The sequence below is a fragment of the Mustela nivalis genome (assembly GCF_964662115.1).
Source record: "Mustela nivalis genome assembly, chromosome: 16".
Classification (NCBI taxonomy): Eukaryota; Metazoa; Chordata; class Mammalia; order Carnivora; family Mustelidae; genus Mustela; species Mustela nivalis.
Window position 1 is genome coordinate 4,411,832 of NC_139035.1, and position 15,317 is coordinate 4,427,148.

The 15,317-nt window shown below is 42.2% G+C and overlaps 1 long non-coding RNA gene across 1 annotated transcript in view; it reads left to right on the forward strand.

Annotated features, from left to right (window-relative positions):
* LOC309849853 overlaps window positions 1-15,317 on the forward strand; it is a 524,627-nt gene that overhangs the window by 64,603 nt on the left and 444,707 nt on the right. Inside the window, exon 2 of the long non-coding RNA XR_014303952.1 lies at window positions 14,515-14,831. This is a non-coding gene — a long non-coding RNA (uncharacterized lncRNA). The remainder of the gene's footprint in view (window positions 1-14,514; window positions 14,832-15,317) is intronic.

Genomic DNA, 15,317 nt, shown 5'->3' on the forward strand with positions numbered 1-15,317 from the left:
TGGTTGTTTTTCTGTTTCCAGAATTGCTGTTCTTCTTCTCTTCGATCTGCTGATGGATTTGCAGGTGTTTGCAATCTTTAGATAAGCTATCTAGCTGATCTCCGGCTAGCTGAAGTAGTCTCGGCCTGCTACTTCTCCGCCATCTTGACTCCTCTCCTGTCTTTGCTTTTTCTACCGGGAATATTGCGATTTCCATCCTTTGTGATCTTACCCATTTCTCAGTATTCATCTCAAATACCCACTCATCTAGAAGCCTTTGGTTATCTTAACTAGTGCTTCTTCCTCTTCTGAATCCCGGTAACATTTTCATTTTGCCATTATTTATTTGTAAGTCTTATTCCTCCTGTTTGAGGGTGAGATCCTAGAAGCACAAGCATATTTTTATACCTATGCATGGAGTTCCTAGCACAACACCTTTTAAGGAGAATGTGCTTCCTTCTTTAATCTCTTTGGCCATAGGTTGCTATTACCATACATTGTATGAATTTGTAGGGATACAGCATAGAATGACACAATGGTGATCTCTGCCCAATGAGGCTTATATTCGCTTGGAGGTCTAGATAAATGGGTAATCAAGTAGCTGCTGGTTGTTGTTAGGGCTTCAGTAGAGAGTAACTTCATAACCTGTAACAAATAGTATGCTTAAAAGAGGCCTCCCAGAGAAGTGCCACTGAAGCCAAGACATGTAAAGTAACAGAAACCAGTCCCATGAAGAGGGATAGGTAAACAGCAGGCTCCTGGGGCAAGGATGAATTTATGGGCTCCAACTAGTGCACTTAGAGCCCAGGGAGCAAGAAGGGGAGCTGCAGAAGGTAAAGCCAGGAAAGAAGGTGAGGACTAGGGCCTACAGGCCTTGGAAAGGGGTTCCATGTTTTATTGGAACCCCTCCAAAAGAATTTAGTTTCTCTGCTGGTATGTGTGTGTGTGTGTGTGTGTGTGTGTGTGCTTGTGGCAAAATAGAAAAGGAATGCCATTTTATTTTTTTTTTAATTTAAAAAAGATTTTATTTATTTATTTGGCAGAGAGAGAGAGAGAGAGAGCATACAAGCAGGCAGAGGAGGAGAGAGAGGCAGGCTCCCTGCTGAGCAAGGAACCCAATGCAGGACTCAGTCCCAGGACCTTGGGATCATGACCTGAGTCGAAAGCAGTGACTTAACCAACTAATCCACCCAGGCATCCCAGAAATGTCATTTTCTTTTCTTTCTTTGTGTGTGTGTGTGTGTGTGTATTTTTTTTTTAATAAACATATAATGTATTATTAGCCCCAGGGGTACAGGTCTGTGAATCACCAGGTTTCCACACTTCACAGCACTCACCATAGCACATACCCTCTCCAATGTCCATAGCCCCGCCACCCTCTCCCTACCTCCCTCCCCCCAGCAGCCCTGTTTGTTTTGTGAGATGAAGAGTCTCTTATGGTTTGTCTCCCTCCCGACCTCATCTTGTTTCATTTATTCTTTTCCTACCCCCCAAGCCTCCCACATTGCATCTCCACTTCCTCTTATCAGGGAGATCATAAAGGAATGCCATTTTCAACAAAAACTGACTATAGCTACTTGCACTTTTCCTGGCTATAGCATAAGTCCTTTTTAAGTAAACAGTGTTTTGCTTAGACAAATCACCTTGGTGGATCTTTTTGGTTAAGTGTCTTGGGGAGAGCGGGGAAGACAGAATAATAGGTGAATTACCCTGCCTAAGAGAGCGAGAGGACTGCACATACCTGGGGAGCCTGGGAGAGAGGTTCAGAATATGCAAGATGGGAGGGCATCCATGGAGGCGACATCTGAAGGACGCCTGAGGAAATCCTTGGCAAGGGGGATGTGATTTGTGGCGGAGGTGGTGAAGGAACTTTAGGTCAGCAAAGACCAGTATTTCTGTATGTTTCTTAGCTCTTCTGTACCTCTTCCTAAATTCTCATTATTATTATTATTATTATTTTAGTTTTGAGTAGGCTCTGTGCCCAATGTGGGACTTGAAGTCATAACTCTGAGATCAAGAGTCACGTGCTCCACTGACTGAGGCAGCCAAGGGCCCCTGAATTTTCATTAAACTCCTGGTACCCACACACATTCAAGTTAGTGGTGCTTTAGGGACTGCAAAGAAAAAGATTGGTATTCACGTAGGCAAGGCAGTGCTCAAAGAGGAGAGCGGGCCCCAGAACGGAGAGGCAGGTAGTTTCGGCAAATGAGGCTGCTGGGTAGGCTACTGGAGAGGAGTAGACGTTGTCCCCTTTCCCAGTCCTGTGGGTGAGGCATTTCCTCTGTGCGGAACTTGGGTACTTGTGCCATTTTATTAGAGTAGTTAAAAAACCCTTACTCTAAAAGTCTGGAATGCCTAGGGATATTCCGATGGCAGAATCTGAATGTGTGTGTGTGCGTGTGCGTGCACACACACGTGTGCCATATATGAAATATGTTCAGTGGTAGATAGCTGTGTCTACATCTGAAATATGCTGGAGATGTTTGAGAAAGCTAGATCTGCATCTGTACCTGTCTGTTTAATCCAGTGTATCACCACCTATCTGTCATCTGTCATCTAATCTAATCTGTCATCTGTCTGTCTATCTACCCATCTGTAAAGCTCAACACATTTCTGGAACATTTCTTCCTAAATTTCCAGAGACAGAATACAGTTCTTATGAAAAATTTTGGAGCTGTGAGTCATAGTTCTTTCATTATTTCAAAAGCATCAGCAGACCTGGCAAGACCGAGTGAGGCTGGTAGGTGGTGGGGAGCCTCTCGAAGGCCAGGGTCTTGCATGCGTCCAAAATCAGAGTTAGCAAAACTGTTGGATGCCTTTTGAATTTAGATTTTTTTCAATTATAAAAACTTCAGCATTTAATTTTTCTGTATTTGAAAGGTCACTAGAAACCAAGAGTTTAAAAAAAAAGAAAGTGTTGAAACTGGAAAAAAAACTTTAATCAATTTCCATTCAAACCAAGATCCCTTCTTGCATTTTTTTCCCTTTGGGGAGGTTATGGGGTAAAGAGGGGTTGTGGGGAACAAGGCGGTTATTGTTTTTGTGAAACTCTTTGGTTTTGACTCTGACCTTTATCTTATAGTGGAAGGTAGACTTCTCTGTATTGAATGGAAGAAACCTGTGGTGAGGGGTACAGAAACTGTAATTGGGGAAGCTGCGACATAGCCTAACAGAGACCCCATATTGTCTGGGGAGAATCACTTAGTAGCAATGTGTAGACTCTGCACAGGACAAGAGGGTGACCTGCAGCTGAATTCCAGAGCTCAGCAGTCCAGGGATACTTCATGAGAAGCCTGTTTGCTTTGCCCGCCTTGATGAATATTGCCCTCCCTCCTCCCGGCTGTATCTGTAATTTCTCTTGCTTCCCATTCAGTTTAGGAAAACACTGGCATATTCAGATGCCTTCAGGGAAAAAAACAACAACAGAAACCTTTGGGGTTACCCAACAGGCACAGTGTGTCTGTTGAGCCACATCTTTCCAAACATGCCTCTTTCCATAAGACCCACATCTTAAGAAGAGGGGAAGGAAGACACATGAAAGGGTTTAGGTCAAGTTTACCCTTTAGTATTCCCCAGGCTTATGATATGCATAAATTATAAAAGTGAGGTTCTCTTCTTGGTTCTCTAGTTGACCTTGGGAAATTTCTGAAGAACCTAGGTGTTTTTTGTAATAAAGTACCTAGGGGTATTGTCAGGACTAACTATTTTAAAGTTACTGTACTATTAATACATCTTCATTGCTTTCACCCTTTATAGTTTTTTGTTCTAGGTTAAGTTCTTGCATGCTGATACAATGTGATGACTTCAGCTATTTTTTTTTCCTGAAAGACTTCCAGAATATTCTTGTTTTGTTGGCAGTTATACGTCACCCTCTAGGGGGCTACACAGAAAACATAATTGCCTTGGGATCACAAATTCTTCTCAAAAGCAATGATCTGGCAACTTGTCAGAAGGGAAAACCAAATAACCAGATGAACAATCTGTTTTTCCCTTTCCTTCAAGCTCAATCAAAAGAATCCAGAATTAGGTGCTACCCCTAATACCAACTGGGGAATTCCTTGGTTCTTTCCAGTAATTATGGTTTACCAAGAACTGTTCTTACAGTGCTGCAATTTAAAGTATCTGTAAGACAGCACTTGGTCGAGAAGTTGCCTGATCACTGGCTTGTGTGCCTATCAAATTTAGGAAGAGTAACTTAGAAGCAGGGAGCCCCTTTAGGACAGAGATAGTACCTTACTGATCTGTTCTTCCCTAGGGCTTATCACTATGCTGGGTGCAAGGTAAAGGAAGACTATTTTCCTGTGGTGTCCAGGAGGATCACTCTCTCTGACTGAGGTTGAGCTAAGGAAGGTGTCACTCTGATGCATTCTGGCCTAGTGTTTGAGAACATTTCCCAGGTTGTGTAGTAAAGAATACTGTGAACTAACATGCCAGGCCTGCTTTGGAGACTGACTCAGAGCTGAGGCAGAAAATCTGCAATGGCAAGGGCAAGGAAGTAGGAGTCAATGGCAAAGCTTGCAGATGGTCTGTTAGCTCTGGTCGGAGAAACGGCCACTGCCAAGTGGTCACACATGTGTTGAGCAGACTAACAAGTGAGAGAGGCCAGCCCTCATTCAGTAGAACAGGAGACACTGGGGTACTGGAAGAAGGATAAGATATGGGAAATTGGAGCCCATGTCAACAAAGTTCAGGGCCTGAGGAGGTCAGAGAAAGACATTGTAGCTGCTACCCTGCACGGGCATAATGGGGTCTGGTTACAACTAGATGATCACAATATCACATACACTTTGGGTCAAACAGTTGATCTGATGGGCAGAGAGACAGTAGTCAGCTTTTTAAAACAAATCCATGATTCTACCCTTTTTGTGAGAGCAAATAATTTAATAGTTCCCAAGGGAAAATCATGCTTTCTGAGCAGAGATGCCATTTTCCCATGAGCGAGGTTGGTTTGAACAAGTGTGTTCTCTATATGAAAGGGTTCTTCAGATTAGATCAGATGTGCAGTTGGGTTTTGCGTAGGGGTAACCCACAGGTGAGAGATACCTCTCTTAACTTTGTGTCTGAGTGGGTTGAACAAATGGGGGAGGTTGCGAGGCACCCAGTGGGCTCCAGAATGTGAATTCTGGTCCTCTCTGAGTGGTTGGTTGGCCAGCTGCCCACCTGCTACTCTCTCTCTAGTGAAGCTCCACGTTCAACCTTTGAAAATGTCCTTACATGTAGATCCTGTTTCTATAAGAAGTTGATCAAACACCCCCACAGTTGCACAGTAATTTAATTACGTACTGGAAGGGTATCCTTTCACATTTGCCTGTGACTCAAAACACAGACCAGAAATGCTGCCCTGTTTTCTAGTCCCTGAATTTCCTAAGTGGAATCACCTCACACAAAGCTGTCCATCTCTCCGTGGGTATTGGTCTGTCCAGCTGATCTGTCTTTCACTGCCACAGGGCCAGGGATTATTTTTTAAAAATGAAAGAAAAATAGTATAGATACATTGCTTTCTCATGTTCGATGTCTTCCATTCTGAAGCTCTCTTTCCTGTCCTCCGATATCTTCATACTGTCTTTCTCTTTAGTTAAACAGAATGAATTGCTCAACAAACATTAACCATGAGACAACTTTTTGCTTTTTAATTTTTGCTTGAACTGTGACATATTTTATCAGAAAGAAGACCATGATCTCTCTATTGAGGCTCTTCTACTTAAGTTGGCTAGTAACTTTAGGGTTTACTTGGTACAAAGCACTCAACCCATTTCCAGTGCTGTTTATAAAGAGGACTGAGGTCTGGTCGGTCCCTTGCCCACCACCACTCGGGATTTCTGCTGAAAACCCAACCTTCACATCTCTTCAGCAGTGCTTTCCCACTACAGCAGTGATGGTTTGGGTGGTCCAGATTCCTCTGTTTTCTGCAGTGATTTTTCCATCTATACTTGTCTGGCAGAAAGCCAGACTCTGGCAGAAAGCTCTTTTGGTTCACATGCACAAACACACCCGGGAACAAGCTGACCCACACTGCGAGGTTTAGTTGGGTTCCAAGAACTGCTACCTACTTCCAAGACCAGAGTCAACATTCCCCACCTTTCCTGGTGGCCATTACCACCCAAATGCCAGCAAAGTCTTTCAAAGCCACTCAAGATTCAGTGTCATTTATAACCTTCTCCTATAAAAAATACTGCTATGTTATGACAGAAAAAAATTGCAACCGTTCATAACATCATTCTGCTTTCTTCCTGGTCACACAGGGAGACTTCATCTTTCCGCCTTCCTTACATCTGGGTGGGACCTGTGATGAGCTCTGAACAGAGAATAGGGGCCCACATGCCATCCCTTTCCTAGAACTTGCCATAAAACCTTTCTTGTGGGATCTTCCATGTGGTCTTTCCGTGTATCTGTGTGACTGGCAGTAAAGGATTCCAGGACAGTAGAGCTGCAAGCTGGGGCTAGCCTGAACCCTGAGCTACCACGTAGAGGAGAGCCGGCCAGGAGAATAGCTAACCTGTGCTGCAGCATGAGAAATCAGTTTTTATTTTGTGAGTTCTTGAGATTTGAATGGGGGGGGGGGGTCTACCTGTTTTTTTTTTGGAAAAGACCATCCTTCTTTAATTAATAACATTTATTAGTCAGAGCAGTTTGCCCTCCCTGGACAACGTCATTCAAGTTATCTTTGCACCAGAGGCACCTTTTAAGTGTATCTACCCAAAACAGAAGTGTTGGCATCATGTGGACTCATTTACTGACATCTAGATATTAAAAGAGGTTGGCATTTCTAGCCCCATACCTATATTGGTCAACTTGGCTGAGTTGTGCTATGATCATAAGTGACCCCCAAATCCAAGTGGCTTATATCAATAAAGGTTTATTTCTTGCTCAAGTTACATTTCCATCATTGGTCAACCGAGGCTCTATTTCACGTTGTCTTCACTGTGGGAGCCAGCGTGCTGGTGTAAACTCTGTCTGGAGCATTGCCAGACTCACGGAAGAGGAAATAGAGCCCAGCAAACCATGTGCTGGGTCCTAGCTTGTAGGTGGCTTCTGCTTGTAAGTGGCAAACATCACTTCTGCTTGCATTTAATGGACCGAAGCAAACCACACGGCTAAGCCTGATGTCGTGGAGAGTGATATACAGTCCAGGAAAGGACACCACAGAAAGGGAAACTGGAGTATTCAGAAGTATAATAATGCCATCTATCAAAATCCTCAAAGAAATTTTTCTTAATTTCTGTCTTGATAAGCATCCTGTTATTTTCAGAAGGTAGAATGTGTTAGGACCTTGTTTAATTCAAATTCTTCGTTGAAACTGTATTCCTCCTTAGCACTGAGTTCAGAAAGAGCCAAACTTGTTAAAGGAAAGATAAGCATGTTCCCTAACCTAAAATTCAGTGCTTTAAAAAAAAAAAATGGTGCAAAAAATTGTGCATAGCAGGTACCCTCTGCTCCTTCTCTAGTCAGCTTCTCTGTGAGCCTTATAATGTATTAAGTTTCTTAGGTTGTATTAGTTTTCTGTTGCTGCCATAACAAATCACTACAAATTCAGCAACTTAACACTCGTTTGGGGCAGCTGGGTGGCTCAGTTGGTTAAGTGCCTGCCTTTGGCGCAGGTCATGATCCCAGGGTCCCAGGACTGGGCTTCTCGCTCAGCGGGGAGTCTACTTCTTTTTCTTCCTCTGCCTCACCCCCTTTTGTAGCTCAGAGGTCCAATCACGGCATCCAGCCCTGCTGGGAGCCTCGCAGGTTGAAAACAAGGCATCAGCAAGCCTCTGGAGGCTCTGAGTCTAAGCCTGCCTGCGGGCTCGTGCAGAATTTTGGCCAGATTTAGTTGCATACAGTTGTCGGACTGAGGTCTCTGCTTCCTTGTTGGCAGTTAGTTGGTCCGAGGTGGTCCTCATTTCCAGAAGTTGCCTGCATTCCCTGACTCTTGGTCTTCAGATTTCTTCCAACTTCAGCATTTTTCTCATACATCAAATCTCTCTGCCCTTTCTCTTCTCCATCTCTCTGCTCACCTCTTCTTCCTCATCTTTCTGACTCTTCTCCCTTCACTCCTGCTTTTAAGGGCTTCTCTGAGTACATTGGCTCTATCCAGATAATCTAGGAAAATCTTCCTATGTTAAGGTCAGTTGATGAGATTAACCTTAGTTTCATCTGCAAAACCTCGTCACCGCCACACCGAGATGAGTGCTGAATAGCCAGGGGATGAGAACCTTGTGGGGGGTTCTTCAGAATTCTCTAGAATTCTGCCTACCACGCAGGTTTTAGTTATATCTGTGGACCAGATAATTATTTGGAATACGTTCCCTAAAGCTTTTCATCTTATAAAGGCCAGTAGGTTTGGTGGTATAAAAATCTACTTTCGAGAGACAACACTCTATAAGCAAGGCAAGCTCTCTAACGTTAGGGACGGAACTTTACAGTCTGTTCCCGCGGGCCGCATGCTCAGGGGATAGTCCCTGGATGTTGGCTGCTCTTTCTCCTGTTGCTGGTGTTCTGGCTGTGGCTGCTGATGTAAAATGGGCCCAGGTCTACGTAAGTTTTGGGCAGATTCTGAGGGCCTGTGAGGGACCACGTGCTCCAGAGCCTTTTAAAATAGCCTGTTTGTCCTAGCTCAAAGAAGTGGTTCTGCAGGATGGCTTATAACTTTCCACCTGGCAGCCCAAGCTTATCACGCCGCCTCAGCTTTGCTGAGGAGTCGAGTGAATGTGTTTACATATTGTTAGCTAGTAGGATTCCTGAAAGTGTGATGATTTCAGAAATTAATAGCAGAAAATTTAGGTGGATTCTAGAGGAAGACTCTTTTTTTCCCCACTCCATACTCTTCTATGGCCCATATGGAAAGGAAGTCCCTCCAAACCTTCCATAGATTCTGGGAAGTACCTGAGGTGTGGTTTCTGTGTTTCTTTCTACCTTTTACATGTTTTCTCCAAAGGGGCAGGAGTAGCTAACCTTCTGGGTAAGAATCTGAGCCTTCTGATGAGTTCCTTGTCTTATAAGTTAGGTTTTGCTTTAAAGCAGGGAACAGACTCAGTGCTTTCTCTCCTGCCCTGACCACAACATGGGAAGGTAAAGACAGTGTGTTCCTTCCTCTTCTTACTTTTGTGCGAGAGCGACAGCTCGGTCAGGGCTGGAGCTTTCTTTCTAGATCTTGCCCTGCCCATTTCTTGGACCTCATTTCCTGTCACCTTTTCTTTCTATCCATCTTTTCCCCCCTTTTTCCCCTAGAATAGGCTAGTCTGGTCCCTATCTCTGAGCATGAATCCTTGGATCACATTTCTCTTTTATTTCCTTCTTAGCACTTTTCAGCATCTAAAATTTTCTTTTCTTTTTCTTTTTTTGTAAGATTCTGTTTATTTATTTGTCAGAGAGAGAGAGAGAACAGCAGCGGGGTGGGGGGGTCAAGCAGCAGACAGAAGGAAAAGCAGGGTCCCCACTAAGCAAGGAGCCCTATGCAGGATTTGATCCCAGGACCCTGAAATCATGACCTAAGCCAAAGGCAGACCCTCTTAAATGACTGACCCACCCACGTATCCCTAAAATTTTCTTTTTAAGACCTGTTCATATTTTGTATTGGATTTCTAGGGGCTGCCAAAAACAAAAGTATCAGAGATTGAGTGGCTTAAACAATAGAAATTTATTTTCTTACAATTCTGGAGGTTAGAAGTCCAAGGTCAAGGTGTCAGCAGGGTTGGTTTCTTCTGAGGCCTCTCTCCTGGCCTTGTAGATAGCCATCTTCTCCATGTGTCTTCACACTGTCTGTCCTAATCTCTTTTCTTATAAGAATATCAGTCATATTAGATTAGAGCCCATACTATTGACCTCATTTTAACTGAATTACCTCTTTTTTTTTTTTTAAAGATTTTATTTATTTATTTATTTGACAGAGAGAAATCACAAGTAGATGGAGAGGCAGGCAGAGAGAGAGAGAGAGGGAAGCAGGCTCCCTGCCGAGCAGAGAGCCCGATGCGGGACTCGATCCCAGGACCCTGAGATCATGACCTGAGCCGAAGGCAGCGGCTTAACCCACTGAGCCACCCAGGCGCCCCCTGAATTACCTCTTTAGAGACTCTGTCTCCAAATACAGTCACATTCTGAGAAATTGGATATTAACACTTCAACATTTGAATTTGGGGAGGGCACATTCAGCCAATAACACATGTATGTGGTCTGTATTCTCCCTACTAAAATGTAAGTCTCATGGTAGAAGGGATCTTTTCTATTTTGCTTGATGCTATGTATAAAGCACTTAGACTGGTACCTGGTGTATAGTTAGTGCTCAGTAAATACTTGCTCAGTAAATGAAGAAACCTGATTAGTTTAGATATCTACAGGATTTAGATACATATAGTATTTACATAGTTTGGAGAACTATAGGATTCGCGACTAATAATATGTGAAGGGTAGGCAGGGAAAAGTCTTGGGTGATTTTGTAGCTTAGAAAATTGAATGGATAGTTGTATTCCTCAAAATGATAGGAAACACAAGAAAAGGATCAGAGTTTTAGGAAAAAGTTCTGGACATATGGAGTTAGAGATATTTGGAATATATTTAAGTGGGAAAGTTAAGAAGACCTTTAGATATATTGTCTGAAATGCAGTGAGAGATCTTGATTAAAGATCTAATCTAAAGATTCCTAAAGATTTAGGAATCAGTAGTTCATAGCTAGTAGTAAAATCAAGATGACAAATGAGATTATTCAAAAAACACTCAGAGGAAGAGATCTAATATAGAGGCAATCAAAATACTAATTTTAAAGATTGGTTGAGAAAGCAACATTTGATTGAGAATAGACAGATACAGGAGGAAAGCAAAAAGTGAAATGTCAGAATCAAAGGAGGAAAAATATCAAAAGAAATGGTCGCCTGTGTCAAAGGATAAGAAGGAGCAGTTCTCAAAGACTGTTTCAAGGAATAATTTTCCCATGAAATGTTATTTGGAAGATTATTTTGTGGTCAGTTAAGAGTGAGAAGTGCTGAAATCTACATACTTCACACACACATACCCACCCCACACAATAGCCTGTTACTGTCTCTGAGAAGTTTTGCTGTAAAGAAACCTAAAAGTTTTAATTTCCAAAGTAGTTTCCAAAGCTTATTTGACCATGAATCACTCTCCTTCCTTCTTACATGGCTACGATTAATAATAGCACTAAGAAACACTCTTTGGGGAACAGGTCAATGGCATAATCATTTAGATAAGCACTGAAATATTAGTTTGCATTTGGCAAGTAAGGGGTTTCACAGATCTTGCTGGAGTTGTGTCTGTAGCATTGTAGGGCCTGAAGGGATAGAATGAAAGCAGTAGGCGTAATCTGCTCCTTCTATGAATTTGACCCCCAAAAGGAGGAAAAAAACAGAAGGCAGTATCTTGGATGGATGATAGTGTTTTAAGGTCCAATACATATGTTTTGAAAGGGAAGGCTATGGTGAAGTTTATAAACAATAAAGAGATTGAGGAATAGTAGCGGGAGGATTTGAATAATGAACAGAATAAGATCTACAAGGAGATGGGAGAAACGGAGAAATAGAAGAAAGTTCTCCCCTTTTCCAGAGACTGGAGGAGAGGAAAGGAAGAGGATGCAGTTATAGATGAGATAGATTGCTCTATCTCTTTATAAGAGATAGAGAAAGCCCATGATAACCTCAGTTCCTCAGACAAGAACACGTGCCCAGTGGTCTTTGGTGCTGAAACAGAAGATGCTGTCTTCCAAATCCCCCTCCGTGATAAAGCTCATGTCTGATCTTGCTCCTGTTAAAGTCCTTTCTAAATGTTATCGTTATTACTCCTGTGGTCGGGGAGTCACTTCTCCTTTGGACTCCTATGTAGGCATCATTGTCCTGTGACTTTAATCATTTGGCTTCTTTCAGGTCTCTGCCTCTAGGACTGAGACTCATCTTATGTGTTCCTGTCTCCCCATTACCTTTCACAAAGTGGGGGGCCACAAACACTGTAGAATGGCTAGTGAGTCACAAGTAGCACCACAGTTTGCCCACAATCACAAATTCAATGAATTGGATTATTACAGCTTACACAACTCAGTTTTTTCCGTTTTCAGTGTCTTACATTGAAAAGTCTCCAGGTGTGATTTCCTTCCATCCAGTTCTCATCACCCATGCCCAGCTCAATTGATTTCATCTCTCTTTTCTTTGCCTTATTGTCCCAAAGTGTGTTGCCTTTGTAGTTCTGTGTCTAAAGCATTTATTAGAATGCAAGGCACATAACTGAAGTTCAATAAATGATGGCTATTATCATTGCCATTATAATAGATCCAACTCCCAACCAAGGAAAGCTTCATTATCAGGGATGCCAAGTTTATATTTCTTAATTACCTAGGTGCTGTTCTAGTTCTTGACCTCCATATTTTCTTTCAGGAATCTTTTCTCTTATTAACTATTTAATGTTCCCTACCTCACTTAATTTTTTTTCATCACCAAATCTCTTAATTATATCTATGTATTCAATATTATTTGCTTAGTATACATATTTTAATTTTTTAAAGGTTTATTTATTTGAGAGAGAGAGAGAGAGCAGGAGGAAGAGCAGCAGGAGAGAGAGGATCCTGAAGCAGACTCCCTGCTAAGCACAGAGTCTGATATGGAACTCAATCCTAGGACTCCAAGACCATGACTTGAGCCAAAACCAAGAGTTGGCCATTTAACTGACTGAGACACCCAGGCACCCCTTAACACACATATTTATATTTAGACTTTTTTTCTCCCTAATATTTTTTTCTCTCATCTTTCTTAATTTTAAGCTCTTAAAAGTCTAAAGTAATATTTTTTTATTCATTTCTCCTCCAACCATCAGTTGCCAATGAAAAAGCAGAGAGTCACCATTTTTCTTTTTCATGTATTTAACAAATATTCATTTGTTGGGCACTTAATATGCACCAGCCACTGTTCTGGACACTGAAGATACAACATGGTAAACAAGAATGTCACTGTCTTTATGAAGCTTATAATGAAGGACTCAAGCAATGAATAAGTAAAGATTAGGTGATAATAAACTTGGAAACATTGGTTTCTTATTTGGGTCATCAGACAGTAAGGAAGTAACTCATAAGAAATGTGTGGCTTGCCCTAGATGACTGAGCAGAAACTATTTCATGATCAAAGTTTATAGACAAGCTGTATCTGAAATGCCAGACTGAAGAGACGAGGGAAATTGATCAGGTCATATAACAGAGCAAGTCGATCAGGATTCACAGTGGAAAGACCCAAAATGTAGTCAACCAGGCTGTATGTAGATGACAGTGGATAGCTTTAAGAGTTGCATCCATTTTTGTTTAATTCTATCACTATTGTCTGAAAGCAGCCCTACTAAACAGTTATTGCTGATAACTGTCTAGGGGATCTGAGACCTCTTCTTTCTCAAGGTAGCAGCAGTAGGGGAAGCCATGAGACATAGTTTATGATTTGAGTTTTCTGTTTAGGTTATTAAACAGGCAGGCAGCTGTCATAGTATAGATGAAAGCAGTTTCTTTCTAATAGATGCCAGAAACTTCGTCTATTTTAGGAGAACAAATCTACTGGGGAGATAATTGGCTCAGTTATGGGGATATCAAGTTTTTTGTGTCTGTGAAATCTTCACTGATGAAAAGTCCTTTAGTTTAATGTATCGGTGACCTTAAAGGGGAGATCTGAGCCGGAGACAAGATCTGATATTGTCTGACCCATTAGGAATGGACGAGATTCCCTAGGAATGGCGCGCTGCATTTATTTATTTATTTATTTATTTATTTATTTTCAGCATAACAGTATTCACTATTTTTTCACCACAACCAGTGCTCCATGCAATCCATACCCTCTATAATACCCACCACCTGGTACCCCAACCTCCCACCTCCCCCCCACTTCAAACCCCTCAGATTGTTTTTCAGAGTCCATAGTCTCTCATGATTCACCTCCCCTTCCAATTTCCCCCAACTCCCTTCTCCTCTCTAACTCCTCATGTCCTCCATGCTATTCGTTATGCTCCACAGATAAGGGAAACCATATGATAATTGACCTTTTCTGCTTGACTTATTTCACTGAGCATAATCTCCTCCAGTCCTGTCCATGTTGCTACAAAAGTTGGGTATTCATCCTTTCTGATGGAGGCATAATATTCCATAGTGTATATGGACCACATCTTCCTTATCCATTCGTCCGTTGAAGGGCATCTTGGTTCTTTCCACAGTTGAATAATCCTTTAAAGTCTATGGCACTCTGTATTCTCATTTGTAAAAATTAAGCGTTTCAGCCAAATGATCTCTAAAGTTTCTGGGAGCTCTGTGAATCTCTGTGAATCATTTATTCTTCCCCCATTCACAACCCTGCTATCCTCTCCTAATCTCCAGCATCCTCTTTTGGGTCCCAAGTTATACTGAAGGGATCCCCTGTTTTCACGCAAGGCCAGTCCTGCCTCTTTGTTTCTTTAACATTTAGGACTGAAGTAGCTCCAGACGTTTGGAGACAGCTCACATCCTGCTGGACTTTGGTGAATGACCTAACTTCTCTAAATGGAGCATGACTGCACTGTTTATATGTGGTTTTGCTTTGTTTCCAGGCAATTAATATGAACTCCATTGACATATTGTGTACCAGAGGAGTTTTGTGCCTTATCACACTGGCAGAGCTAAAAGTGTGATGGCTGCTTTGGGGAGTGGAAGAGGCTGAAATGAAGACAAAGAGTGAAGATGGAGAAACAAGATGGTGGTGGTGGAGAGAACCAGCGAAGAGGGAAGGCTAAGGTGGTGCTGAGAAGGAACAGAGAGACTTTTCTTCTTCCTAACAGCAGCAGAGGGAAGAATCCAGCTGAAGACAATACGGAGACATCTGGCTTCAGGAGTAACAGATCGTCTGGTCGCTGACTCCTTCAAAATGGTGAGCTTTTTGAACATTCTCGTTTTAATCTGTTGTGGATGTGAGTACTCAGCAGATGCATTCTGTGAGCATTTCTTGGCGGAAGCAGCCTATCAAACTGAGGTATTCCAGCATAACCTTTGAGAGGAGGGGAATGTCCATGAGGACTCTGTACTTTTATTTGAGAAGCTAGGATGGGAGGATTTGGATGAGGAATTGAAAGTTGTGTTCTTTGTTTTCATTCTGAAATATGAGGGTTCATTTGTACTATGCAAACTACTTCCTTCTTGTGTTTTATTATTATTATTTTTTTTTACCACATATTTAACGTGCGTCAGCAGGCTGCTTTTCTTCATTACGTGGTTTGCTTTGGAAATAATGTCGCATAGGAAGAGGGAGCAGAGCCATAGGGAAACTTAAAACATTACTTAAGGCCTGATGTCTCTTAATAGTCATCTATGTAAGCCATTTCTCTATGCGGCACACAGACAACCACCCCTGCTTCCA